Below are 25,240 nucleotides of genomic sequence, written 5' to 3'. Positions count from 1 at the left end.
CTTTGCCTTTGGAAGGCACCAGCTTTCTGGCGCTCCTGATCAAACTCTGCCTGGGTATCCAGGTCTTTCAGAATTAGTTTGTTGCTCTCTGCCTTCACTCTATCTAGGTGGCCTTGCAGGGTGACTACCTGCTCAGCACATACCCTGTTGAAGTCCAGTTGTTGCTCCAGCTTTTTCTGGCTTTGCAGTAGGGAGTCCAAACCTTCTTGGTGTTCCTTCTGCAAGGCCAGAAATCTGGTATCCTGTTCTGACTTTTCCTTTTGCAGCACATCCATATCCTCCTTTATTTTAGTGATGTACTGCCTGGTCTCATTTTCTGACTCCTGGCTCCTGTGCAGCCTTTGCTCAGAAGAGTCCAGATCAGATTGGGCCTTCTCTAACGCCATCTGTTGCCTTTTTGCCAGATCAGGGCCTTCAGCACATTTATTCTGTATGGCTCCCATACATAAATATAAATATGCCGCTATCCTAACAATCTTATTGTGTTCATCTTTGGCCTTAGGAGCCATATATAGTTCACTCAGGGCCACATGTAATGGACCCTGATCTCTCCATAGGTCTGACCCTGTTTCAGTGACCTGTCGCGTGATGGCCTGCAACCAGGCATCCTGGCCCTGCTCAGCCCATTCACCTCTCACAAATAGTTTATGTAAGAAGTGCTCTCTGGCTATTTTCATATCTACCAAGGTCGTCATTCTAGAGATTGGTCTCTGTCCTGACTTACAGAAGTTTGTATTTTATTTTTGCAGAACAGAACTTTTCTTGGAGTGTCCCTTTTGAGGAATGCTTCACAGCGTAATGCAGCGTGGTGATCCGACTGGATATGTGTATCTGGTCAGCTGGCACGCTGTATTAAGCTGCACAAGTGGTATTCTAACCCAAACGTCCGGCCCGAGCCCCCAATTTTGTAAGAGGATTCAATTCAGCACTACAGCCAAGTCAACGCCTAGTCTAGAATACTGAATGAAAACCCTTATTGATATATCTTTATGTCCAGTTCATGCGTTCTGGATGACTACCCCTATATAACACCCCTCTGTTGGAATCCCCCTGACCCCACTGAGCCAAGAAGTAGTTCTGTTTTGCAAGTTAAAAGGTTTAATTGATACTTTAAACAATATAGATATATATATCACACTTTATAATAAATTAATAATTGAATATCACACTTAATCTGATATGATAAAGATTAACAACGGAGAATCTGGCACTAGCACACTTCTTTATAATCACTAAGGAGTTGACATGAAATGGATAAGGTAGCACACTGGTAAATAGGGACAGAAGAATAATGTGGTAGAGAATGCTTTATAGATTTCGGAGGGATGCAATGTTGAATGAAATGCAGTAAAGAAAATAACTTGATAGGATTTCAGCAAAAGACAATGTAATCACTTTCTTAGACAATTCACCCCCCCCCTTTTATGCAATGCAAGGAAATGGAAGGAAGCACACAGTTCTCAGAAATGCAATTCAAACGTAATTCAGTTCACCCAGCAACTTAGACTACAGACGTTGAAAACACAGGCAAAATGCTTTTATATGTGCTGGCAATTAAGTGAAAAATATGCTAAATTTGCTTTTAATTCCCTCTAGAAGTTCAGGGTGAGTGGTATCTAGTTAATATTAGTCCAGGCTCACTTTAGCAAGGATCTAGGGTGTAACTAGCAGGTTAAATGAATTTTTAGCAACTGAAAGCAAGAAGCTTCTGTTTTCACACGTGGAGAAATTTGCAAATCGCGGCAAAATTCGCGAGTGCGTTTTTCACGATTACGGCAAAACTATAGGGGGTAGGAATGCGGTTCTAGGTTCGTAGGAAAGCCACGATTCTCAGCTTTCAGGGGAAAGTTACTGCAAGTCTCTAGCACAAACGGTTGCGATTAAATAAAGGTCGTTTTTCAGATTTGAAATTTTAAAGTTCAAAAAGACAAGTGCAGCTTGCAACTAGAAAATGACAGGTGACAGTTAGGAGACAGTTCTACTTAGATTAAAATAGATTTGAATTATATTATTTTAACTAAGAGATTGGTTCTGCACAGTTTTCTAGGTACTCACACTATATTCTTGAGTGAAATGGGCCTCGCCATGGATCTGGTCAGGTTTTAGACGGGACTCTGGTCTCTGCACTTCACAGTGATCTGGGTCTGCTCTCTCTCTGGATTCTGAAGATTGAGGGATTTAAAGTCTGGATCTTTCTGCACAGCTTTCTCTGGAGATTGATGGAGGTAAAGTATGGATTTTCCCGGCAGAGCTTCCAGCTGCAAATGGATTGGAAAGTCTCTATCTGTCCTGTCTGTCTGCTTTTATGTGTTTAGAATGTGGGTGTGTTCTAGCATCACTGACCCTACCTCTCTCTCAGCTTCTAATTGGTCAAACTTCCATTTCTCATTTGATTGGGGGAGCTAAGTTGTGTCAGAGTGATGTCATTTTACAGCCTGCAGAAAGTCCACTCCTCCTGTCAACTTACACACAAATCTAGATTTGAACCCAAATACATATTTGCAGAGGTACATGTTGTTTTAAAATCATCTTCACCCATCATGCATTACAGGAGGTATACCCTGTTCAAACTCTGCTCTTCCTGGGGGCTTGCATTCAGAAATGGCACATATTTCACTTTTTAACTGATTTTGCAATTCCGGACATTGACCCAAATTTACACACATGTGCGCAAGGAGTATGGACATTAGTTGATGAAGTGTCTGATTTTTCACATGCACACATTTTGAGTAATATCCTCTTTTCCGCTAAATCCCCCCTGAACATGCCACCGGTTCAAAAAACCTCTTAAAATGTGGGCAGAAAAATCACAAGAATTATGGTATCATTTAAATAATTTTCACAAGTCCGTACTATGAGTTATTCATCTTTTTCTAAAACCATATTCTGGCTATAGAGGTGTGTCTTTTCAGGTCACATGGTACAGAAACCAGTCTTTCCAGTTTCTGCCAAGCTCAGAGACCCTGCCCCTCCCAGCTTCTGCCAAGAGGAAGCTCCATTTACGACTCCCGCCAATAAAACATTTGCCTGAGTCAGGACAGGGCTTTGTTCAATTTCCTGCAGAGCCCAGGTAATTCAATCAGGGAAGTGTCATATCCCTTTTGGTGTGAGCAGCAAAAGGGCAGCTAGGCCTGGGAACACAGCTGTGACTCAAGTTTCACTCCTGATGGGGGTAGTTGCCAGGCAGAATTCAGTTCCTTAAGCCAAGTTTCAGATAAAATGTCACTTTTTGTTCCCCAGTTCCTGCATTCAAATAAAACTAAACATTTTTACATATGCAGCTAGAATGCTGATTCTAAGTTTAAAACTATGACATTTAAACAATTGCAACCTATGTGACACTCAAAAGTAGGTCACTCAGTCAATTTAAACATTTAGATTTTTTTTAGTGTCTTTCAGTCCAAATTTACTTAAACTGCTGAAATCCACAGCGCAGCCAGTCTTGTTATAAACCTTCAAGTCACTTCAGAATATAACTTTAGATTGTATCCACCTCTCAGTAAGTCTTTCTTTGGCCTGTTTTGGGTTCATTTATTCAGTTTTGCAAAAAGTAAAATCTGGTGTTGTTTTAAAATGCCGGCTTTTGGATAGTGGTGAGTACTGGTACTGCACCCCTTTTTGGGATTTAAGAAAATGAATTCTCCACAGTTATGGGTTTGCTTTTGGCAATCAGCATTGCCATTCCCAATGGTTTCAGACTACTGTGTGGGTAGTCCAATGGTGGTTTTAGGCAGTGTCCTTCTGTGCCCATAACATCGGCAAAAATGGGTGGCAGCCTATTCTTCATGCACTTCCCTGTGCATTTTCTGGGAAGCTCTGGCCATCATGATGTTTTCCATGTCAGTACTGCACAGTTTTGAGGTAGGGCTCGAATGCATGGGTAAATACATCCCACAGGGAGCAGTCTAATGCACTGCAGTGCTAAGAGAGGCATGCCTTTTTCAGAAAAAAGTTCAGGTTTTCTGCCAATCAGAAAAAAATAGCAATGCAATCAGGCCAAAGGCAGAACACACATGCCAGTGAGTCTCTGTGGCGCAATTGGTTAGCGCGTTCGGCTGTTAACCGAAAAGACGCTGCTGTTTTGGGCACAAAGACACAGAGTGTTCCACTCAGTAAACCTGAGTCATTTCTCCCGTGTTCTCTGGGTTCAGCCTACTGTCCCCTTTTAACACAAGTGCGCAACTGTGGCTTTCTCCTCATAGCAAGTTATGCCTACACAGAGGGCATTTGGTGCACTGTTGATGGGCTCTGTCCTCTACTAAATCCCCTGTGTTTGTGGATTACGGGAGGTAGGGAAGTGCTTGATACCCTGATTTGCTGTGGGAAATAGAGCTATTTTAGAAATATTTTCAGGTTGCCTGGGGAGCATAAGGAAACAGCACACCAATCAGGCCCCAGTGTAAGCACTGCATGAGTCTCTGTGGCGCAATCGGTTAGCGCATTCGGCTGTTAACCGAAAGGTTGGTGGTTCAAGCCCACCCAGGGACGATGCATTTTGGCTCAAAAATTCAGCATGACCAACTATGAACTTCTGTTTACCTCTCGCAGGTCTCGTCTGCTGACGTCCAAAAAATCCAATAAACTGTAAGCAATTCTTCTCGCTTGCTTTAGTTTTTCAAAACTTGCCATTCAATTCATAAACATCAAGACTTCATGGGAAGGGTTTGGCTGCAGCGTGTACTGATGCACAGAAGGAATCTATCCTAGCCAGTCTACTTAAAGAAGCAATGAGGCTCTGCAGGTCCATGTACGTCTCCTACCTTTATTCTGTCATCAGACACACCAGGTGGACTGCCGCAAGGACCTCGTGGCGCAATGGTAGCGCGTCTGACTCCAGATCAGAAGGTTGTGTGTTCAAATCACGTCGGGGTCATACTTCCTTTTCCCACTCTGAAATACAAAATTGCTCTTCAGTATCTCGTTATTTCAACCTGACTGCATCTTTGTGCTCTGGGCCTAGTTGTTCTGGCGTTTCGAATGTAAGCTTTGCAGCAGGGAAGTATCATATTGACAGACACCCATGAAGGACATGGTCAACCTTTAAAGCAGGCCAATCTCTATGTTTTACTGGATGCAGCAGAAGTATTTCCTCTTTACCATCTCTTCAAGTGGGCCTGACTGATGTGCTGTTTTGTGCACGCTACGTGGGCTTTGTAAAGCATACCTCTGCCATTTGCATGGCCTCCTAGCGCTGTCAATATTTTCGTGTAATCGCTGAATGCTGCACTGTCCTGGGAACTCTAGGTGTGACTAAAGGATATATGCTGGGGCCCCGAAAGGGGGTCGGCAGTCTAGTGGCAATGCCCATCACTTTGCAGTTTGGGTTTGTGAGTTCAGGTACCGGTCTGGTGTCGGAAACCTGTAAGCGCCCTCCCATTCAACTGTCGGTCCTGGATTGTGAGGATTTCCCCTTATACTGGTCTCAGTAGACACATTTCCATTTTACTTTTTCACTCTCGCATTGCCTATTTCTCGCTCTCTCATAGATACATTATAGACAAGAGAGACATTGTCAGCGAGAGGGTTTCACAGCACCTTCCCCCATTTCCCTAAGTGCATTGCAAGGGGCTCTGGGAGGCGTGCACATTTGTCTGAAACACAAAGAACCACTGGCAATAAAAGGCGTAGGACCCCAGTTCGCATTTCTTAGAATTTGAGGAGGCACTCAGAGTTGTCTCGGGCGTGACTGTACCTTTCATAGGAGATGTGCTAATCCCCAAACCCTCTTCCTTTGTCCCAGTAATCTGTCCTAGGGCCTCTAGCAAGTTGTTTTCTGAAACAAAGCTTACCTGAACATCCTGTAAAATTGGTAACTTTTCAGTAGCAGTACAGTGCAGTATATAGCATTCCTGTTGCGCACAGCATCTAGATCCAAAAATTGCTTACTCTACCCCAGAAATTAGAATTCACCCAGTCAAACAGAGGGATCTATAAAGATCATGGCAAGTAGTTAACATAAGCTACTTCCCCCAAGTTCTCTTGGTGCACTCTGCTGCCCTCTTTTAACAGAAGAATGCAACTTCAGGTCTTGCTTCTCAGCAAGGTACCTACATATAGAAGCCTTGGTGCACTCTTGCTAAATCTGCTGGAATGTGTCTTCTATTGTGCCCAAGGTGGTTGTGTATTTGGGGACTCAGGGAAGCAAGGGAGCAGTCTAATGCACTGCAGTGCTAAGAGAGGCATGCCTTTTTCAGAAAAAAGTTCAGGTTTTCTGCCAATCAGAAAAAAATAGCAATGCAATCAGGCCAAAGGCAGAACACACATGCCAGTGAGTCTCTGTGGCACAATTGGTTAGCGCGTTCGGCTGTTAACCGAAAAGACGCTGCTGTTTTTGGCACAAAGACACAGAGTGTTCCACTCAGTAAACCTGAGTCATTTCTCCCGTGTTCTCTGGGTTCAGCCTACTGTCCCCTTTTAACACAAGTGCGCAACTGTGGATTTCTCCTCATAGCAAGTTATGCCTACACAGAGGACATTTGGTGCACTGTTGATGGGCTCTGTCCTCTACTAAATCCCCTGTGTTTGTGGATTAGGGGAGGTAGGGAAGTGCTTGATACCCTGATTTGCTGTGGGAAATAGAGCTATTTTAGAAATATTTTCAGGTTGCCTGGGAAGCATAAGCAAACAGCACACCAATCAGGGCCCAGTGTAAGCACTGCATGAGTCTCTGTGGCGCAATCGGTTAGCGCGTTCGGCTGTTAACCGAAAGGATGGTGGTTCAAGCCCACCCAGGGACGATGCATTTTGGCTCAAAAATTCAGCATGACCAACTATGAACTTCTGTTTACCTCTCGCAGGTCTCGTCTGCTGACGTCCAAAAAATCCAATAAACTGTAAGCAATTCTTCTCGCTTGCTTTAGTTTTTCAAAACTTGCCATTCAATTCATAAACATCAAGACTTCATGGGAAGGGTTTGGCTGCAGCGTGTACTGATGCACAGAAGGAAGCTATCCTAGCCAGTCTACTTAAAGAAGCAATGAGGCTCTGCAGGTGCATGTACGTCTCCTACCTTTATTCTGTCATCAGACACACCAGGTGGACTGCCACAAGGACCTCGTGGCGCAATGGTAGCGCGTCTGACTCCAGATCAGAAGGTTGTGTGTTCAAATCACGTCGGGGTCATACTTGCTTTTCCCACTCTGAAATACAAAATTGCTCTTCAGTATCTCGTTATTTCAACCTGACTGCATCTTTGTGCTCTGGGCCTAGTTGTTCTGGCGTTTCGAATGTAAGCTTTGCAGCAGGGAAGTATCATATTGACAGACACCCATGAAGGACATGGTCAACCTTTAAAGCAGGCCAATCTCTATGTTTTACTGGATGCAGCAGAAGTATTTCCTCTTTACCATCTCTTCAAGTGGGCCTGACTGATGTGCTGTTTTGTGCACGCTTCGTGGGCTTTGTAAAGCATACCTCTGCCATTTGCATGGCCTCCTAGCGCTGTCAATATTTTCGTGTAATCGCTGAATGCTGCACTGTCCTGGGAACTCTAGGTGTGACTAAAGGATATATGTTGGGGCCCCGAAAGGGGGTCGGCAGTCTAGTGGCAATGGGCATCACTTTGCAGTTTGGGTTTGTGAGTTCAGGTACCGGTCTGGTGTCGGAAACCTGTAAGCGCCCTCCCAATCAACTGTCGGTCCTGGATTGTGAGGATTTCCCCTTATACTGGTCTCAGTAGACACATTTCCATTTTACTTTTTCACTCTCGCATTGCCTATTTCTCTCTCTCTCATAGTTACATTATAGACAAGAGAGACATTGTCAGCGAGAGGGCTTCACAGCACCTTCCCCCCTTTCCCTAAGTGCATTGCAAGGGGCTCTGGGAGGCGTGCACATTTGTCTGAAACACAAAGATTCAATGGCAATAAAAAGCGTAGGTCCCTAGTTTGCATTTCTTAGAATTTGAGGTGACACTCAGAGTTGTCTCGGGCGTGACTGTACCTTTCATAGGAGATGTGCTAATCCCCAAACCCTCTTCCTTTGTCCCAGTAATCTGTTTTAGTGCCTCTAGCAAGTTGTTTTCTGAAACAAAGCTTACCTGAACATCCTGTAAAATTGGTAACTTTTCAGTAGCAGTACAGTGCAGTATATAGCATTCCTGTTGCGCACAGCATCTAGATCCAAAAATTGCTTACTCTACCCCAGAAATTAGAATTCACCCAGTCAAACAGAGGGATCTATAAAGAGCATGGCAAGTAGTTAACATAATCTACTTCCCCCAAGTTCTCTTGGTGCACTCTGCTGCCCTCTTTTAACAGAAGAATGCAACTGCAGGTCTTGCTTCTCAGCAAGGTACCTACATATAGAATCCTTGGTGCACTCTTGCTAAATCTGCTGGAATGTGTCTTCTATTGTGCCCAAGGTGGTTGTGTATTTGGGGACTCAGGGAAGCAAGGGAGCAGTCTAATGCACTGCAGTGCTAAGAGAGGCATGCCTTTTTCAGAAAAACGTTCAGGTTTTCTGCCAATCAGAAAAAAATAGCAATGCAATCAGGCCAAAGGCAGAACACACATGCCAGTGAGTCTCTGTGGCGCAATTGGTTAGCGCGTTCGGCTGTTAACCGAAAAGACGCTGCTGTTTTGGGCACAAAGACACAGAGTGTTCCACTCAGTAAACCTGAGTCATTTCTCCCGTGTTCTCTGGGTTCAGCCTACTGTCCCCTTTTAACACAAGTGCGCAACTGTGGCTTTCTCCTCATAGCAAGTTATGCCTACACAGAGGACATTTGGTGCACTGTTGATGGGCTCTGTCCTCTACTAAATCCCCTGTGTTTGTGGATTAGGGGAGGTAGGGAAGTGCTTGATACCCTGATTTGCTGTGGGAAAAAGAGCTATTTTAGAAATATTTTCAGGTTGCCTGGGAAGCATAAGCAAACAGCACACCAATCAGGCCCCTGTGTAAGAACTGCAAGAGTCTCTGTGGCGCAATTGGTTAGCGCGTTCGGCTGTTAACCGAAAGGTTGGTGGTTCAAGCCCACCCAGGGACGGTGCATTTTGGCTCAAAAATTCAGCGTGACCAACTATGGACTTCTGTTTACCTCTCGCAGGTCTCGTCTGCTGACGTCCAAAAAATCCAATAAACTGCAAGCAATTCTTCTCGCTTGCTTTAGTTTTTCAAAACTTGCCATTCAATTCGTAAACATCAAGACTTCATGGGAAGGGTTTGGCTGCAGCGTGTACTGATGCACAGAAGGAAGCTATCCTAGCCAGTCTACTTAAAGAAGCAATGAGGCTCTGCAGGTCCATGTACGTCTCCTACCTTTATTCTGTCATCAGACACACCAGGTGGACTGCCGCAAGGACCTCGTGGCGCAATGGTAGCGCGTCTGACTCCAGATCAGAAGGTTGTGTGTTCAAATCACGTCGGGGTCATACTTCCTTTTCCCACTCTGAAATACAAAATTGCTCTTCAGTATCTCGTTATTTCAACCTGACTGCATCTTTGTGCTCTGGGCCTAGTTGTTCTGGCGTTTCGAATGTAAGCTTTGCAGCAGGGAAGTATCATATTGACAGACACCCATGAAGGACATGGTCAACCTTTAAAGCAGGCCAATCTCTATGTTTTACTGGATGCAGCAGAAGTATTTCCTCTTTACCATCTCTTCAAGTGGGCCTGACTGATGTGCTGTTTTGTGCACGCTACGTGGGCTTTGTAAAGCATACCTCTGCCATTTGCATGGCCTCCTAGCGCTGTCAATATTTTCGTGTAATCGCTGAATGCTGCACTGTCCTGGGAACTCTAGGTGTGACTAAAGGATATATGTTGGGGCCCCGAAAGGGGGTCGGCAGTCTAGTGGCAATGGGCATCACTTTGCAGTTTGGGTTTGTGAGTTCAGGTACCGGTCTGGTGTCGGAAACCTGTAAGCGCCCTCCCAATCAACTGTCGGTCCTGGATTGTGAGGATTTCCCCTTATACTGGTCTCAGTAGACACATTTCCATTTTACTTTTTCACTCTCGCATTGCCTATTTCTCTCTCTCTCATAGTTACATTATAGACAAGAGAGACATTGTCAGCGAGAGGGCTTCACAGCACCTTCCCCCCTTTCCCTAAGTGCATTGCAATGGGCTCTGGGAGGCGTGCACATTTGTCTGAAACACAAAGATCCACTGGCAATAAAAAGCGTAGGTCCCTAGTTTGCATTTCTTAGAATTTGAGGTGACGCTCAGAGTTGTCTCGGGCGTGACTGTACCTTTCATAGGAGATGTGCTAATCCCCAAACCCTCTTCCTTTGTCCCAGTAATCTGTCTTAGTGGCTCTAGCAAGTTGTTTTCTGAAACAAAGCTTACCTGAACATCCTGTAAAATTGGAAACTTTTCAGTAGCAGTAAAGTGCAGTATATAGCATTCCTGTTGCGCACAGCATCTAGATCCAAAAATTGCTTACTCTACCCCAGAAATTAGAATTCACCCAGTCAAACAGAGGGATCTATAAAGAGCATGGCAAGTAGTTAACATAAACTACTTCCCCCAAGTTCTCTTGGTGCACTCTGCTGCCCTCTTTTAACAGAAGAATGCAACTGCAGGTCTTGCTTCTCAGCAAGGTACCTTCATATAGAATCCTTGGTGCACTCTTGCTAAATCTGCTGGAATGTGTCTTCTATTGTGCCCAAGGTGGTTGTGTATTTGGGGACTCAGGGAAGCAAGGGAGCAGTCTAATGCACTGCAGTGCTAAGAGAGGCATGCCTTTTTCAGAAAAAAGTTCAGGTTTTCTGCCAATCAGAAAAAAATAGCAATGCAATCAGGCCAAAGGCAGAACACACATGCCAGTGAGTCTCTGTGGCGCAATTGGTTAGCGCGTTCGGCTGTTAACCGAAAAGACGCTGCTGTTTTGGGCACAAAGACACAGAGTGTTCCACTCAGTAAACCTGAGTCATTTCTCCCGTGTTCTCTGGGTTCAGCCTACTGTCCCCTTTTAACACAAGTGCGCAACTGTGGCTTTCTCCTCATAGCAAGTTATGCCTACAAAGAGGACATTTGGTGCACTGTTGATGGGCTCTGTCCTCTACTAAATCCCCTGTGTTTGTGGATTACGGGAGGTAGGGAAGTGCTTGATACCCTGATTTGCTGTGGGAAATAGAGCTATTTTAGAAATATTTTCAGGTTGCCTGGGGAGCATAAGCAAACAGCACACCAATCAGGCCCCAGTGTAAGCACTGCATGAGTCTCTGTGGCGCAATCGGTTAGCGCGTTCGGCTGTTAACCGAAAGGTTGGTGGTTCAAGCCCACCCAGGGACGATGCATTTTGGCTCAAAAATTCAGCATGACCAACTATGAACTTCTGTTTACCTCTCGCAGGTCTCGTCTGCTGACGTACAAAAAATCCAATAAACTGCAAGCAATTCTTCTCGCTTGCTTTAGTTTTTCAAATCTTGCCATTCAATTCATAAACATCAAGACTTCATGGGAAGGGTTTGGCTGCAGCGTGTACTGATGCACAGAAGGAAGCTATCCTAGCCAGTCTACTTAAAGAAGCAATGAGGCTCTGCAGGTCCATGCACGTCTCCTACCTTTATTCTGTCATCAGACACACCAGGTGGATGGCCACAAGGACCTCGTGGCACAATGGTAGCACGTCTGACTCCAGATCAGAAGGTTTCGAGTTCAAATCACGTCGGGGGCATATTTGCTTTGCCCACTCTGAAATACAAAATTGCTCTTCAGTATCTCGTTATTTCAACCTGACTGCATCTTTGTGCTCTGGGCCTAGTTGTTCTGGCGTTTCGAATGTAAGCTTTGCAGCAGGGAAGTATCATATTGACAGACACCCATGAAGGACATGGTGTACCTTTAAAGCAGGCCAATCTCTATGTTTTACTGGATGCAGCAGAAGTATTTCCTCTTTACCATCTCTTCAAGTGGGCCTGACTGATGTGCTGTTTTGTGCACGCTACGTGGGCTTTGTAAAGCATACCTCTGCCATTTGCATGGCCTCCTAGCGCTGTCAATATTTTCGTGTAATCGCTGAATGCTGCACTGTCCTGGGAACTCTAGGTGTGACTAAAGGATATATGCTGGGGCCCCGAAAGGGGGTCGGCAGTCTAGTGGCAATGCCCATCACTTTGCAGTTTGGGTTTGTGAGTTCAGGTACCGGTCTGGTGTCGGAAACCTGTAAGCGCCCTCCCAATCAACTGTCGGTCCTGGATTGTGAGGATTTCCCTTTATACTGGTCTCAGTAGACACATTTCCATTTTACTTTTTCACTCTCGCATTGCCTATTTCTCTCTCTCTCATAGATACATTATAGACAAGAGAGACATTGTCAGCGAGAGGGCTTCACAGCACCTTCCCCCATTTCCCTAAGTGCATTGCAAGGGGCTCTGGGAGGCGTGCACATTTGTCTGAAACACAAAGATCCACTGGCAATAAAAAGCGTAGGTCCCTAGTTTGCATTTCTTAGAATTTGAGGTGACACTCAGAGTTGTCTCGGGCGTGACTGTACCTTTCATAGGAGATGTGCTAATCCCCAAACCCTCTTCCTTTGTCCCTTTAATCTGTCTTAGTGCCTCTAGCAAGTTGTTTTCTGAAACAAAACTTACCTGAACATCCTGTAAAATTGGTAACTTTTCAGTAGCAGTACAGTGCAGTATATAGCATTCCTGTTGCGCACAGCATCTAGATCCAAAAATTGCTTACTCTACCCCAGAAATTAGAATTCACCCAGTCAAACAGAGGGATCTATAAAGAGCATGGCAAGTAGTTAACATAAGCTACTTCCCCCAAGTTCTCTTGGTGCACTCTGCTGCCCTCTTTTAACAGAAGAATGCAACTGCAGGTCTTGCTTCTCAGCAAGGTACCTACATATAGAAACCTTGGTGCACTCTTGCTAAATCTGCTGGAATGTGTCTTCTATTGTGCCCAAGGTGGTTGTGTATTTGGGGACTCAGGGAAGCAAGGGAGCAGTCTAATGCACTGCAGTGCTAAGAGAGGCATGCCTTTTTCAGAAAAAAGTTCAGGTTTTCTGCCAATCAGAAAAAAATAGCAATGCAATCAGGCCAAAGGCAGAACACACATGCCAGTGAGTCTCTGTGGCACAATTGGTTAGCGCGTTCGGCTGTTAACCGAAAAGACGCTGCTGTTTTTGGCACAAAGACACAGAGTGTTCCACTCAGTAAACCTGAGTCATTTCTCCCGTGTTCTCTGGGTTCAGCCTACTGTCCCCTTTTAACACAAGTGCGCAACTGTGGCTTTCTCCTCATAGCAAGTTATGCCTACACAGAGGACATTTGGTGCACTGTTGATGGGCTCTGTCCTCTACTAAATCCCCTGTGTTTGTGGATTAGGGGAGGTAGGGAAGTGCTTGATACCCTGATTTGCTGTGGGAAATAGAGCTATTTTAGAAATATTTTCAGGGTGCCTGGGAAGCATAAGCAAACAGCACACCAATCAGGCCCCAGTGTAAGCACTGCATGAGTCTCTGTGGCGCAATCGGTTAGCGCGTTCGGCTGTTAACCGAAAGGTTGGTGGTTCAAGCCCACCCAGGGACGATGCATTTTGGCTCAAAAATTCAGCATGACCAACTATGAACTTCTGTTTACCTCTCGCAGGTCTCGTCTGCTGACGTCCAAAAAATCCAATAAACTGCAAGCAATTCTTCTCGCTTGCTTTAGTTTTTCAAAACTTGCCATTCAATTCATAAACATCAAGACTTCATGGAAAGGGTTTGGCTGAAGCGTGTACTGATGCACAGAAGGAAGCTATTCTAGCCAGTCTACTTAAAGAAGCAATGAGGCTCTGCAGATGCATGTACGTCTCCTACCTTTACTCTGTCATCAGACACACCAGGTGGACTGCCACAAGGACCTCGTGGCGCAATGGTAGCGCGTCTGACTCCAGATCCGAAGGTTTCGTGTTCAAATCACGTCGGGGTCATACTTCCTTTTCCCACTCTGAAATACAAAATTGCTCTTCAGTACCTCGTTATTTCAACCTGACTGCATCTTTGTGCTCTGGGCCTAGTTGTTCTGGCGTTTCGAATGTAAGCTTTGCAGCAGGGAAGTATCATATTGACAGACACAAATGAAGGACATGGTCAACCTTTAAAGCAGGCCAATCTCTATGTTTTACTGGATGCAGCAGAAGTATTTCCTCTTTACCATCTCTTCAATTGGGCCTGAATGATGTGCTGTTTTGTGCACGCTACGTGGGCTTTGTAAAGCATACCTCTGCCATTTGCATGGCCTCCTAGCGCTGTCAATATTTTCGTGTAATCGCTGAATGCTGCACTGTCCTGGGAACTCTAGGTGTGACTAAAAGATATATGTTGGGGCCCCGAAAGGGGGTCGGCAGTCTAGTGGCAATGGGCATCACTTTGCAGTTTGGGTTTGTGAGTTCAGGTACCGGTCTGGTGTCGGAAACCTGTAAGCGCCCTCCCAATCAACTGTCGGTCCTGGATTGTGAGGATTTCCCCTTATACTGGTCTCAGTAGACACATTTCCATTTTACTTTTTCACTCTCGCATTGCCTATTTCTCTCTCTCTCATAGATACATTATAGACAAGAGAGACATTGTCAGCGAGAGGGTTGCACAGCACCTTCCCCCATTTCCCTAAGTGCATTGCATGGGGCTCTGGGAGGTGTGCACATTTGTCTGAAACACAAAGATCCACTGGCAATAAAAAGCGTAGGTCCCTAGTTTGCATTTCTTAGAATTTGAGGTGACACTCAGAGTTGTCTCGGGCGTGACTGTACCTTTCATAGGAGATGTGCTAATCCCCAAACCCTCTTCCTTTGTCCCAGTAATCTGTCTTAGTGGCTCTAGCAAGTTGTTTTCTGAAACAAGGCTTACCTGAACATCCTGTAAAATTGGAAACTTTTCAGTAGCAGTAAAGTGCAGTATATAGCATTCCTGTTGCGCACAGCATCTAGATCCAAAAATTGCTTACTCTACCCCAGAAATTAGAATTCACCCAGTCAAACAGAGGGATCTATAAAGAGCATGGCAAGTAGTTAACATAAACTACTTCCCCCAAGTTCTCTTGGTGCACTCTGCTGCCCTATTTTAACAGAAGAATGCAACTGCAGGTCTTGCTTCTCAGCAAGGTACCTTCATATAGAATCCTTGGTGCACTCTTGCTAAATCTGCTGGAATGTGTCTTCTATTGTGCCCAAGGTGGTTGTGTATTTGGGGACTCAGGGAAGCAAGGGAGCAGTCTAATGCACTGCAGTGCTAAGAGAGGCATGCCTTTTTCAGAAAAAAGTTCAGGTTTTCTGCCAATCAGAAAAAAATAGCAATGCAATCAGGCCAAAGGCAGAACACACATGCCAGTGAGTCTCTGTGGCGCAATTGGTTAGCGCGTTCGGCTGTTAACCGAAAAGACGCTGCTGTTTTGGGCACAAAGACACAGAGTGTTCCACTCAGTAAACCTGAGTCATTTCTCCCGTGTTCTCTGGGTTCAGCCTACTGTCCCCTTTTAACACAAGTGCGCAACTGTGGCTTTCTCCTCATAGCAAGTTATGCCTACAAAGAGGACATTTGGTGCACTGTTGATGGGCTCTGTCCTCTACTAAATCCCCTGTGTTTGTGGATTACGGGAGGTAGGGAAGTGCTTGATACCCTGATTTGCTGTGAGAAATAGAGCTATTTTAGAAATATTTTCAGGTTGCCTGGGGAGCATAAGCAAACAGCACACCAATCAGGCCCCAGTGTATGCACTGCATGAGTCTCTGTGGCGCAATCGGTTAGCGCGTTCGGCTGTTAACCGAAAGGTTGGTGGTTCAAGCCCACCCAGGGACGATGCAATTTGGCTCAAAAATTCAGCATGACCAACTATGAACTTCTGTTTACCTCTCGCAGGTCTCGTCTGCTGACGTCCAAAAAATCCAATAAACTGCAAGCAATTCTTCTCGCTTGCTTTAGTTTTTCAAATCTTGCCATTCAATTCATAAACATCAAGACTTCATGGGAAGGGTTTGGCTGCAGCGTGTACTGATGCACAGAAGGAAGCTATCCTAGCCAGTCTACTTAAAGAAGCAATGAGGCTCTGCAGGTCCATGCACGTCTCCTACCTTTATTCTGTCATCAGACACACCAGGTGGATTGCCACAAGGACCTCGTGGCACAATGGTAGCACGTCTGACTCCAGATCAGAAGGTTGTGTGTTCAAATCACGTCGGGGTCATATTTGCTTTGCCCACTCTGAAATACAAAATTGCTCTTCAGTATCCCGTTATTTCAACCTGACTGCATCTTTGTGCTCTGGGCCTAGTTGTTCTGGCGTTTCGAATGTAAGCTTTGCAGCAGGGAAGTATCATATTGACAGACACCCATGAAGGACATGGTCAACCTTTAAAGCAGGCCAATCTCTATGTTTTACTGGATGCAGCAGAAGTATTTCCTCTTTTCCATCTCTTCAAGTGGGCCTGACTGATGTGCTGTTTTGTGCACGCTACGTGGGCTTTGTAAAGCATACCTCTGCCATTTGCATGGCCTCCTAGCGCTGTCAATATTTTCGTGTAATCGCTGAATGCTGCACTGTCCTGGGAACTCTAGGTGTGACTAAAGGATATATGCTGGGGCCCCGAAAGGGGGTCGGCAGTCTAGTGGCAATGCCCATCACTTTGCAGTTTGGGTTTGTGAGTTCAGGTACCGGTCTGGTGTCGGAAACCTGTAAGCGCCCTCCCAATCAACTGTCGGTCCTGGATTGTGAGGATTTCCCCTTATACTGGTCTCAGTAGACACATTTCGATTTTACTTTTTCACACTCGCATTGCCTATTTCTCTCTCTCTCATAGATACATTATAGACAAGAGAGACATTGTCAGCGAGAGGGCTTCACAGCACCTTCCCCCATTTCCCTAAGTGCATTGCATGGGGCTCTGGGAGGCGTGCACATTTGTCTGAAACACAAAGATCCACTGGCAATAAAAAGCGTAGGTCCCTAGTTTGCATTTCTTAGAATTTGAGGTGACACTCAGAGTTGTCTCGGGCGTGACTGTACCTTTCATAGGAGATGTGCTAATCCCCAAACCCTCTTCCTTTGTCCCTTTAATCTGTCTTAGTGCCTCTAGCAAGTTGTTTTCTGAAACAAAGCTTACCTGAACATCCTGTAAAATTGGTAACTTTTCAGTAGCAGTACAGTGCAGTATATAGCATTCCTGTTGCGCACAGCATCTAGATCCAAAAATTGCTTACTCTACCCCAGAAATTAGAATTCACCCAGTCAAACAGAGGGATCTATAAAGAGCATGGCAAGTAGTTAACATAAGCTACTTCCCCCAAGTTCTCTTGGTGCACTCTGCTGCCCTCTTTTAACAGAAGAATGCAACTGCAGGTCTTGCTTCAAAGCAAGGTACCTACATATAGAAACCTTGGTGCACTCTTGCTAAATCTGCTGGAATGTGTCTTCTATTGTGCCCAAGGTGGTTGTGTATTTGGGGACTCAGGGAAGCAAGGGAGCAGTCTAATGCACTGCAGTGCTAAGAGAGGCATGCCTTTTTCAGAAAAAAGTTCAGGTTTTCTGCCAATCAGAAAAAAATAGCAATGCAATCAGGCCAAAGGCAGAACACACATGCCAGTGAGTCTCTGTGGCACAATTGGTTAGCGCGTTCGGCTGTTAACCGAAAAGACGCTGCTGTTTTTGGCACAAAGACACAGAGTGTTCCACTCAGTAAACCTGAGTCATTTCTCCCGTGTTCTCTGGGTTCAGCCTACTGTCCCCTTTTAACACAAGTGCGCAACTGTGGCTTTCTCCTCATAGCAAGTTATGCCTACACAGAGGACATTTGGTGCACTGTTGATGGGCTCTGTCCTCTACTAAATCCCCTGTGTTTGTGGATTAGGGGAGGTAGGGAAGTGCTTGATACCCTGATTTGCTGTGGGAAATAGAGCTATTTTAGAAATATTTTCAGGGTGCCTGGGAAGCATAAGCAAACAGCACACCAATCAGGCCCCAGTGTAAGCACTGCATGAGTCTCTGTGGCGCAATCGGTTAGCGCGTTCGGCTGTTAACAGAAAGGTTGGTGGTTCAAGCCCACCCAGGGACGATGCATTTTGGCTCAAAAATTCAGCATGACCAACTATGAACTTCTGTTTACCTCTCGCAGGTCTCGTCTGCTGACGTCCAAAAAATCCAATAAACTGTAAGCAATTCTTCTCGCTTGCTTTAGTTTTTCAAAACTTGCCATTCAATTCATAAACATCAAGACTTCATGGGAAGGGTTTGGCTGCAGCGTGTACTGATGCACAGAAGGAAGCTATCCTAGCCAGTCTACCTAAAGAAGCAATGAGGCTCTGCAGGTGCATGTACGTCTCCTACCTTTATTCTGTCATCAGACACACCAGGTGGATTGCCACAAGGACCTCGTGGCGCAATGGTAGCACGTCTGACTCCAGATCAGAAGGTTGTGTGTTCAAATCACGTCGGGGTCATACTTCCTTTTCCCACTCTGAAATACAAAATTGCTCTTCAGTATCTCGTTATTTCAACCTGACTGCATCTTTGTGCTCTGGGCCTAGTTGTTCTGGCGTTTCGAATGTAAGCTTTGCAGCAGGGAAGTATCATATTGACAGACACCCATGAAGGACATGGTCAACCTTTAAAGCAGGCCAATCTCTATGTTTTACTGGATGCAGCAGAAGTATTTCCTCTTTACCATCTCTTCAAGTGGGCCTGACTGATGTGCTGTTTTGTGCACGCTACGTGGGCTTTGTAAAACATACCTCTGCCATTTGCATGGCCTCCAAGCGCTGTCAATATTTTCGTGTAATCGCTGAATTCTGCACTGTTCTGGGAACTCGAGGTGTGACTAAAGGATATATGCTGGGGCCCCGAAAGGGGGTCGGCAGTCTAGTGGCAATGCCCATCACTTTGCAGTTTGGGTTTGTGAGTTCAGGTACCGGTCTGGTGTCGGAAACCTGTAAGCGCCCTCCCAATCAACTGTCGGTCCTGGATTGTGAGGATTTCCCCTTATACTGGTCTCAGTAGACACATTTCCATTTTACTTTTTCACTCTCGCATTGCCTATTTCTCTCTCTCTCATAGTTACATTATAGACAAGAGAGACATTGTCAGCGAGAGGGCTTCACAGCACCTTCCCCCCTTTCCCTAAGTGCATTGCAAGGGGCTCTGGGAGGCGTGCACATTTGTCTGAAACACAAAGATCCACTGGCAATAAAAAGCGTAGGTCCCTAGTTTGCATTTCTTAGAATTTGAGGTGACACTCAGAGTTGTCTCGGGCGTGACTGTACCTTTCATAGGAGATGTGCTAATCCCCAAACCCTCTTCCTTTGTCCCAGTAATCTGTCTTAGTGCCTCTAGCAAGTTGTTTTCTGAAACAAAGCTTACCTGAACATCCTGTAAAATTGGTAACTTTTCAGTAGCAGTAAAGTGCAGTATATAGCATTCCTGTTGCGCACAGCATCTAGATCCAAAAATTGCTTACTCTACCCCAGAAATTAGAATTCACCCAGTCAAACAGAGGGATCTATAAAGAGCATGGCAAGTAGTTAACATAGCTACTTCCCCCAAGTTCTCTTGGTGCACTCTGCTGCCCTCTTTTAACAGAAGAATGCAACTGCAGGTCTTGCTTCTCAGCAAGGTACCTACATATAGAATCCTTGGTGCAATCTTGCTAAATCTGCTGGAATGTGTCTTCTATTGTGCCCAGGGTGGTTGTGTATTTGGGGATTCGGGGAAGCAAGGGAGCAGTCTAATGCACTGCAGTGCTAAGAGAGGCATGCCTTTTTCAGAAAAAAGTTCAGGTTTTCTGCCAATCAGAAAAAAATAGCAATGCAATCAGGCCAAAGGCAGAACACACATGCCAGTGAGTCTCTGTGGCGCAATTGGTTAGCGCGTTCGGCTGTTAACCGAAAAGACGCTGCTGTTTTTGGCACAAAGACACAGAGTGTTCCACTCAGTAAACCTGAGTCATTTCTCCCGTGTTCTCTGGGTTCAGCCTACTGTCCCCTTTTAACACAAGTGCGCAACTGTGGCTTTCTCCTCATAGCAAGTTATGCCTACACAGAGGACATTTGGTGCACTGTTGATGGGCTCTGTCCTCTACTAAATCCCCTGTGTTTGTGGATTAGGGGAGGTAGGGAAGTGCTTGATACCCTGATTTGCTGTGGGAAATAGAGCTATTTTAGAAATATTTTCAGGTTGCCTGGGAAGCATAAGCAAACAGCACACCAATCAGGCCCCTGTGTAAGAACTGCATGAGTCTCTGTGGCGCAATCGGTTAGCGCGTTTGTTAACCGAAAGGTTGGTGGTTCAAGCCCACCCAGGGACGGTGCATTTTGGCTCAAAAATTCAGCGTGACCAACTATGGACTTCTGTTTACCTCTCGCAGGTCTCGTCTGCTGACGTCCAAAAAATCCAATAAACTGCAAGCAATTCTTCTTGCTTGCTTTAGTTTTTCAAAACTTGCCATTCAATTCATAAACATCAAGACTTCATGGGAAGGGTTTGGCTGCAGCGTGTACTGATGCACACGAGGAAGCTATCCTAGCCAGTCTACTTAAAGAAGCAATGAGGCTCTGCAGGTCCATGCACGTCTCCTACCTTTATTCTGTCATCAGACACACCAGGTGGATTGCCACAAGGACCTCGTGGCGCAATGGTAGCGCGTCTGACTCCAGATCAGAAGGTTGCGTTTTTCAAATCACGTCGGGAGCATATTTGCTTTTCCCACTCTGAAATATAAAATTGATCTTCAGTATCTCGTTATTTCAACCTGACTGCATCTTTGTGCTCTGGGCCTAGTTGTTCTGGCGTTTCGAATGTAAGCTTTGCAGCAGGGAAGTATCATATTGACAGACACCCATGAAGGACATGGTCAACCTTTAAAGCAGGCCAATCTCTATGTTTTACTGGATGCAGCAGAAGTATTTCCTCTTTACCATCTCTTCAAGTGGGCCTGACTGATGTGCTGTTTTGTGCACGCTACGTGGGCTTTGTAAAGCATACCTCTGCCATTTGCATGGCCTCCTAGCGCTGTCAATATTTTCGTGTAATCGCTGAATGCTGCACTGTCCTGGGAACTCTAGGTGTGACTAAAGGATATATGTTGGGGCCCCGAAAGGGGGTCGGCAGTCTAGTGGCAATGGGCATCACTTTGCAGTTTGGGTTTGTGAGTTCAGGTACCGGTCTGGTGTCGGAAACCTGTAAGCGCCCTCCCAATCAACTGTCGGTCCTGGATTGTGAGGATTTCCCCTTATACTGGTCTCAGTAGACACATTTCCATTTTACTTTTTCACTCTCGCATTGCCTATTTCTCTCTCTCTCATAGATACATTATAGACAAGAGAGACATTGTCAGCGAGAGGGTTGCACAGCACCTTCCCCCATTTCCCTAAGTGCATTGCATGGGGCTCTGGGAGGCGTGCACATTTGTCTGAAACACAAAGATCCACTGGCAATAAAAGGCGTAGGACCCCAGTTCGCCTTTCTTAGAATTTGAGGAGGCACTCAGAGTTGTCTTGGGCGTGACTGTACCTTTCATAGGAGATGTGCTAATCCCCAAACCCTCTTCCTTTGTCCCAGTAATCTGTCCTAGGGCCTCTAGCAAGTTGTTTTCTGAAACAAAGCTTACCTGAACATCCTGTAAAATTGGTAACTTTTCAGTAGCAGTACAGTGCAGTATATAGCATTCCTGTTGCGCACAGCATCTAGATCCAAAAATGGCTTACTCTACCCCAGAAATTAGAATTCACCCAGTCAAACAGAGGGATCTATAAAGATCATGGCAAGTAGTTAACATAAGCTACTTCCCCCAAGTTCTCTTGGTGCACTCTGCTGCCCTCTTTTAACAGAAGAATGCAACTGCAGGTCTTGCTTCTCAGCAAGGTACCTACATATAGAAACCTTGGTGCACTCTTGCTAAATCTGCTGGAATGTGTCTTCTATTGTGCCCAAGGTGGTTGTGTATTTGGGGACTCAGGGAAGCAAGGGAGCAGTCTAATGCACTGCAGTGCTAAGAGAGGCATGCCTTTTTCAGAAAAAAGTTCAGGTTTTCTGCCAATCAGAAAAAAGAGCAATGCAATCAGGCCAAAGGCAGAACACACATGCCAGTGAGTCTCTGTGGCGCAATTGGTTAGCGCGTTCGGCTGTTAACTGAAAAGACGCTGCTGTTTTGGGCACAAAGACACAGAGTGTTCCACTCAGTAAACCTGAGTCATTTCTCCCGTGTTCTCTGGGTTCAGCCTACTGTCCCCTTTTAACACAAGTGCGCAACTGTGGCTTTCTCCTCATAGCAAGTTATGCCTACACAGAGGACATTTGGTGCACTGTTGATGGGCTCTGTCCTCTACTAAATCCCCTGTGTTTGTGGATAAGGGGAGGTAGGGAAGTGCTTGATACCCTGATTTGCTGTGGGAAATAGAGCTATTTTAGAAATATTTTCAGGTTGCCTGGGAAGCATAAGCAAACAGCACACCAATCAGGCCCCAGTGTAAGCACTGCATGAGTCTCTGTGGCGCAATCGGTTAGCGCGTTCGGCTGTTAACCGAAAGGTTGGTGGTTCAAGCCCACCCAGGGACGATGCATTTTGGCTCAAAAATTCAGCATGACCAACTATGAACTTCTGTTTACCTCTCGCAGGTCTCGTCTGCTGACGTCCAAAAAATCCAATAAACTATAAGCAATTCTTCTCGCTTGCTTTAGTTTTTCAAAACTTGCCATTCAATTCATAAACATCAAGACTTCATGGGAAGGGTTTGGCTGCAGCGTGTACTGATGCACAGAAGGAAGCTATCCTAGCCAGTCTACTTAAAGAAGCAATGAGCCTCTGCAGGTGCATGTACGTCTCCTACCTTTATTCTGTCATCAGACACACCAGGTGGACTGCCACAAGGACCTTGTGGCGCAATGGTAGCGTGTCTGACTCCAGATCAGAAGGTTGCGTGTTCAAATCACGTCGGGGTCATATTTGCTTTTCCCACTCTGAAATACAAAATTGCTCTTCAGTATCTCGTTATTTCAACCTGATTGCATCTTTGTGCTCTGGGCCTAGTTGTTCTGGCGTTTCGAATGTAAGCTTTGCAGCAGGGAAGTATCATATTGACAGACACCCATGAAGGACATGGTCAACCTTTAAAGCAGGCCAATCTCTATGTTTTACTGGATGCAGCAGAAGTATTTCCTCTTTACCATCTCTTCAAGTGGGCCTGACTGATGTGCTGTTTTGTGCACGCTACGTGGGCTTTGTAAAGCATACCTCTGCCATTTGCATGGCCTCCTAGCGCTGTCAATATTTTCGTGTAATCGCTGAATGCTGCACTGTCCTGGGAACTCTAGGTGTGACTAAAGGATATATGCTGGGGCCCCGAAAGGGGGTCGGCAGTCTAGTGGCAATGCCCATCACATTGCAGTTTGGGTTTGTGAGTTCAGGTACCGGTCTGGTGTCGGAAACCTGTAAGCGCCCTCCCAATCAACTGTCGGTCCTGGATTGTGAGGATTTCCCCTTATACTGGTCTCAGTAGACACATTTCCATTTTACTTTTTCACTCTCGCATTGCCTATTTCTCTCTCTCTCATAGTTACATTATAGACAAGAGAGACATTGTCAGCGAGAGGGCTTCACAGCACCTTCCCCCCTTTCCCTAAGTGCATTGCAAGGGGCTCTGGGAGGCGTGCACATTTGTCTGAAACACAAAGATCCACTGGCAATAAAAAGCGTAGGTCCCTAGTTTGCATTTCTTAGAATTTGAGGTGACACTCAGAGTTGTCTCGGGCGTGACTGTACCTTTCATAGGAGATGTGCTAATCCCCAAACCCTCTTCCTTTGTCCCAGTAATCTGTCTTAGTGCCTCTAGCAAGTTGTTTTCTGAAACAAAGCTTACCTGAACATCCTGTAAAATTGGTAACTTTTCAGTAGCAGTTAAGTGCAGTATATAGCATTCCTGTTGCGCACAGCATCTAGATCCAAAAATTGCTTACTCTACCCCAGAAATTAGAATTCACCCAGTCAAACAGAGGGATCTATAAAGAGCATGGCAAGTAGTTAACATAAGCTACTTCCCCCAAGTTCTCTTGGTGCACTCTGCTGCCCTCTTTTAACAGAAGAATGCAACTGCAGGTCTTGCTTCTCAGCAAGGTACCTACATATAGAATCCTTGGTGCACTCTTGCTAAATCTGCTGGAATGTGTCTTCTATTGTGCCCAGGGTGGTTGTGTATTTGGGGACTCGGGGAAGCAAGGGAGCAGTCTAATGCACTGCAGTGCTAAGAGAGGCATGCCTTTTTCAGAAAAAAGTTCAGGTTTTCTGCCAATCAGAAAAAAATAGCAATGCAATCAGGCCAAAGGCAGAACACACATGCCAGTGAGTCTCTGTGGCGCAATTGGTTAGCGCGTTCGGCTGTTAACCGAAAAGACGCTGCTGTTTTTGGCACAAAGACACAGAGTGTTCCACTCAGTAAACCTGAGTCATTTCTCCCGTGTTCTCTGGGTTCAGCCTACTGTCCCCTTTTAACACAAGTGCGCAACTGTGGCTTTCTCCTCATAGCAAGTTATGCCTATACAGAGGACATTTGGTGCACTGTTGATGGGCTCTGTCCTCTACTAAATCCCCTGTGTTTGTGGATTAGGGGAGGTAGGGAAGTGCTTGATACCCTGATTTGCTGTGGGAAATAGAGCTATTTTAGAAATATTTTCAGGTTGCCTGGGAAGCATAAGCAAACAGCACACCAATCAGGCCCCTGTGTAAGAACTGCATGAGTCTCTGTGGCGCAATCGGTTAGCGCGTTTGTTAACCGAAAGGTTGGTGGTTCAAGCCCACCCAGGGACGTTGCATTTTGGCTCAAAAATTCAGCGTGACCAACTATGGACTTCTGTTTACCTCTCGCAGGTCTCGTCTGCTGACGTCCAAAAAATCCAATAAACTGCAAGCAATTCTTCTCGCTTGCTTTAGTTTTTCAAAACTTGCCATTCAATTCATAAACATCAAGACTTCATGGGAAGGGTTTGGCTGCAGCGTGTACTGATGCACAGAAGGAAGCTATCCTAGCCAGTCTACTTAAGAGAAGCAATGAGGCTCTGCAGGTGCATGTACGTCTCCTACCTTTATTCTGTCATCAGACACACCAGGTGGACTGCCACAAGGACCTCGTGGCGCAATGGTAGCGCGTCTGACTCCAGATCAGAAGTTTGTGTGTTCAAATCACGTCGTGGTCATACTTCCTTTTCCCACTCTGAAATATAAAATTGCTCTTCAGTATCTCGTTATTTCAACCTGACTGCATCTTTGTGCTCTGGGCCTAGTTGTTCTGGCGTTTCGAATGTAAGCTTTGCAGCAGGGAAGTATCATA

The 25,240-nt window shown here is 45.6% G+C and overlaps 14 non-coding genes across 14 annotated transcripts; all 14 read left to right on the top strand.

Annotated features, from left to right (window-relative positions):
- Positions 1–4,414: 4,414 nt before the first annotated feature.
- Positions 4,415–4,488, top strand: TRNAN-GUU (transfer RNA asparagine (anticodon GUU)). Its single transcript has one exon. It is a non-coding gene; the product is annotated as a tRNA-Asn (tRNA).
- Positions 4,489–4,801: 313 nt separating this feature from the next.
- On the top strand, positions 4,802–4,873 carry TRNAW-CCA (transfer RNA tryptophan (anticodon CCA)). The gene has a single exon. It is a non-coding gene; the product is annotated as a tRNA-Trp (tRNA).
- Positions 4,874–6,663: 1,790 nt separating this feature from the next.
- On the top strand, positions 6,664–6,737 carry TRNAN-GUU (transfer RNA asparagine (anticodon GUU)). The gene has a single exon. It is a non-coding gene; the product is annotated as a tRNA-Asn (tRNA).
- A 313-nt stretch (positions 6,738–7,050) lies between these two features.
- TRNAW-CCA (transfer RNA tryptophan (anticodon CCA)) lies at positions 7,051–7,122 on the top strand. Its single transcript has one exon. It is a non-coding gene; the product is annotated as a tRNA-Trp (tRNA).
- Positions 7,123–8,912: 1,790 nt separating this feature from the next.
- On the top strand, positions 8,913–8,986 carry TRNAN-GUU (transfer RNA asparagine (anticodon GUU)). The gene has a single exon. It is a non-coding gene; the product is annotated as a tRNA-Asn (tRNA).
- A 313-nt stretch (positions 8,987–9,299) lies between these two features.
- On the top strand, positions 9,300–9,371 carry TRNAW-CCA (transfer RNA tryptophan (anticodon CCA)). Its single transcript has one exon. It is a non-coding gene; the product is annotated as a tRNA-Trp (tRNA).
- A 1,790-nt stretch (positions 9,372–11,161) lies between these two features.
- TRNAN-GUU (transfer RNA asparagine (anticodon GUU)) lies at positions 11,162–11,235 on the top strand. The gene has a single exon. It is a non-coding gene; the product is annotated as a tRNA-Asn (tRNA).
- Positions 11,236–13,410: 2,175 nt separating this feature from the next.
- On the top strand, positions 13,411–13,484 carry TRNAN-GUU (transfer RNA asparagine (anticodon GUU)). Its single transcript has one exon. It is a non-coding gene; the product is annotated as a tRNA-Asn (tRNA).
- A 2,175-nt stretch (positions 13,485–15,659) lies between these two features.
- Positions 15,660–15,733, top strand: TRNAN-GUU (transfer RNA asparagine (anticodon GUU)). The gene has a single exon. It is a non-coding gene; the product is annotated as a tRNA-Asn (tRNA).
- Positions 15,734–17,908: 2,175 nt separating this feature from the next.
- On the top strand, positions 17,909–17,982 carry TRNAN-GUU (transfer RNA asparagine (anticodon GUU)). The gene has a single exon. It is a non-coding gene; the product is annotated as a tRNA-Asn (tRNA).
- Positions 17,983–18,295: 313 nt separating this feature from the next.
- Positions 18,296–18,367, top strand: TRNAW-CCA (transfer RNA tryptophan (anticodon CCA)). The gene has a single exon. It is a non-coding gene; the product is annotated as a tRNA-Trp (tRNA).
- Positions 18,368–22,401: 4,034 nt separating this feature from the next.
- Positions 22,402–22,475, top strand: TRNAN-GUU (transfer RNA asparagine (anticodon GUU)). Its single transcript has one exon. It is a non-coding gene; the product is annotated as a tRNA-Asn (tRNA).
- Positions 22,476–22,788: 313 nt separating this feature from the next.
- On the top strand, positions 22,789–22,860 carry TRNAW-CCA (transfer RNA tryptophan (anticodon CCA)). The gene has a single exon. It is a non-coding gene; the product is annotated as a tRNA-Trp (tRNA).
- Positions 22,861–25,034: 2,174 nt separating this feature from the next.
- TRNAW-CCA (transfer RNA tryptophan (anticodon CCA)) lies at positions 25,035–25,106 on the top strand. Its single transcript has one exon. It is a non-coding gene; the product is annotated as a tRNA-Trp (tRNA).
- The last annotated feature ends 134 nt before the right edge of the window (positions 25,107–25,240 follow it).

The sequence above is a fragment of the Ambystoma mexicanum genome, chromosome 11 (genome assembly GCF_040938575.1).
Source record: "Ambystoma mexicanum isolate Mex_15411 chromosome 11, UKY_AmexF1_1, whole genome shotgun sequence".
Classification (NCBI taxonomy): domain Eukaryota; kingdom Metazoa; phylum Chordata; class Amphibia; order Caudata; family Ambystomatidae; genus Ambystoma; species Ambystoma mexicanum.
Note: the sequence above shows the minus strand (reverse complement) of the source record. Positions and strands in the feature narration are given on the sequence as shown.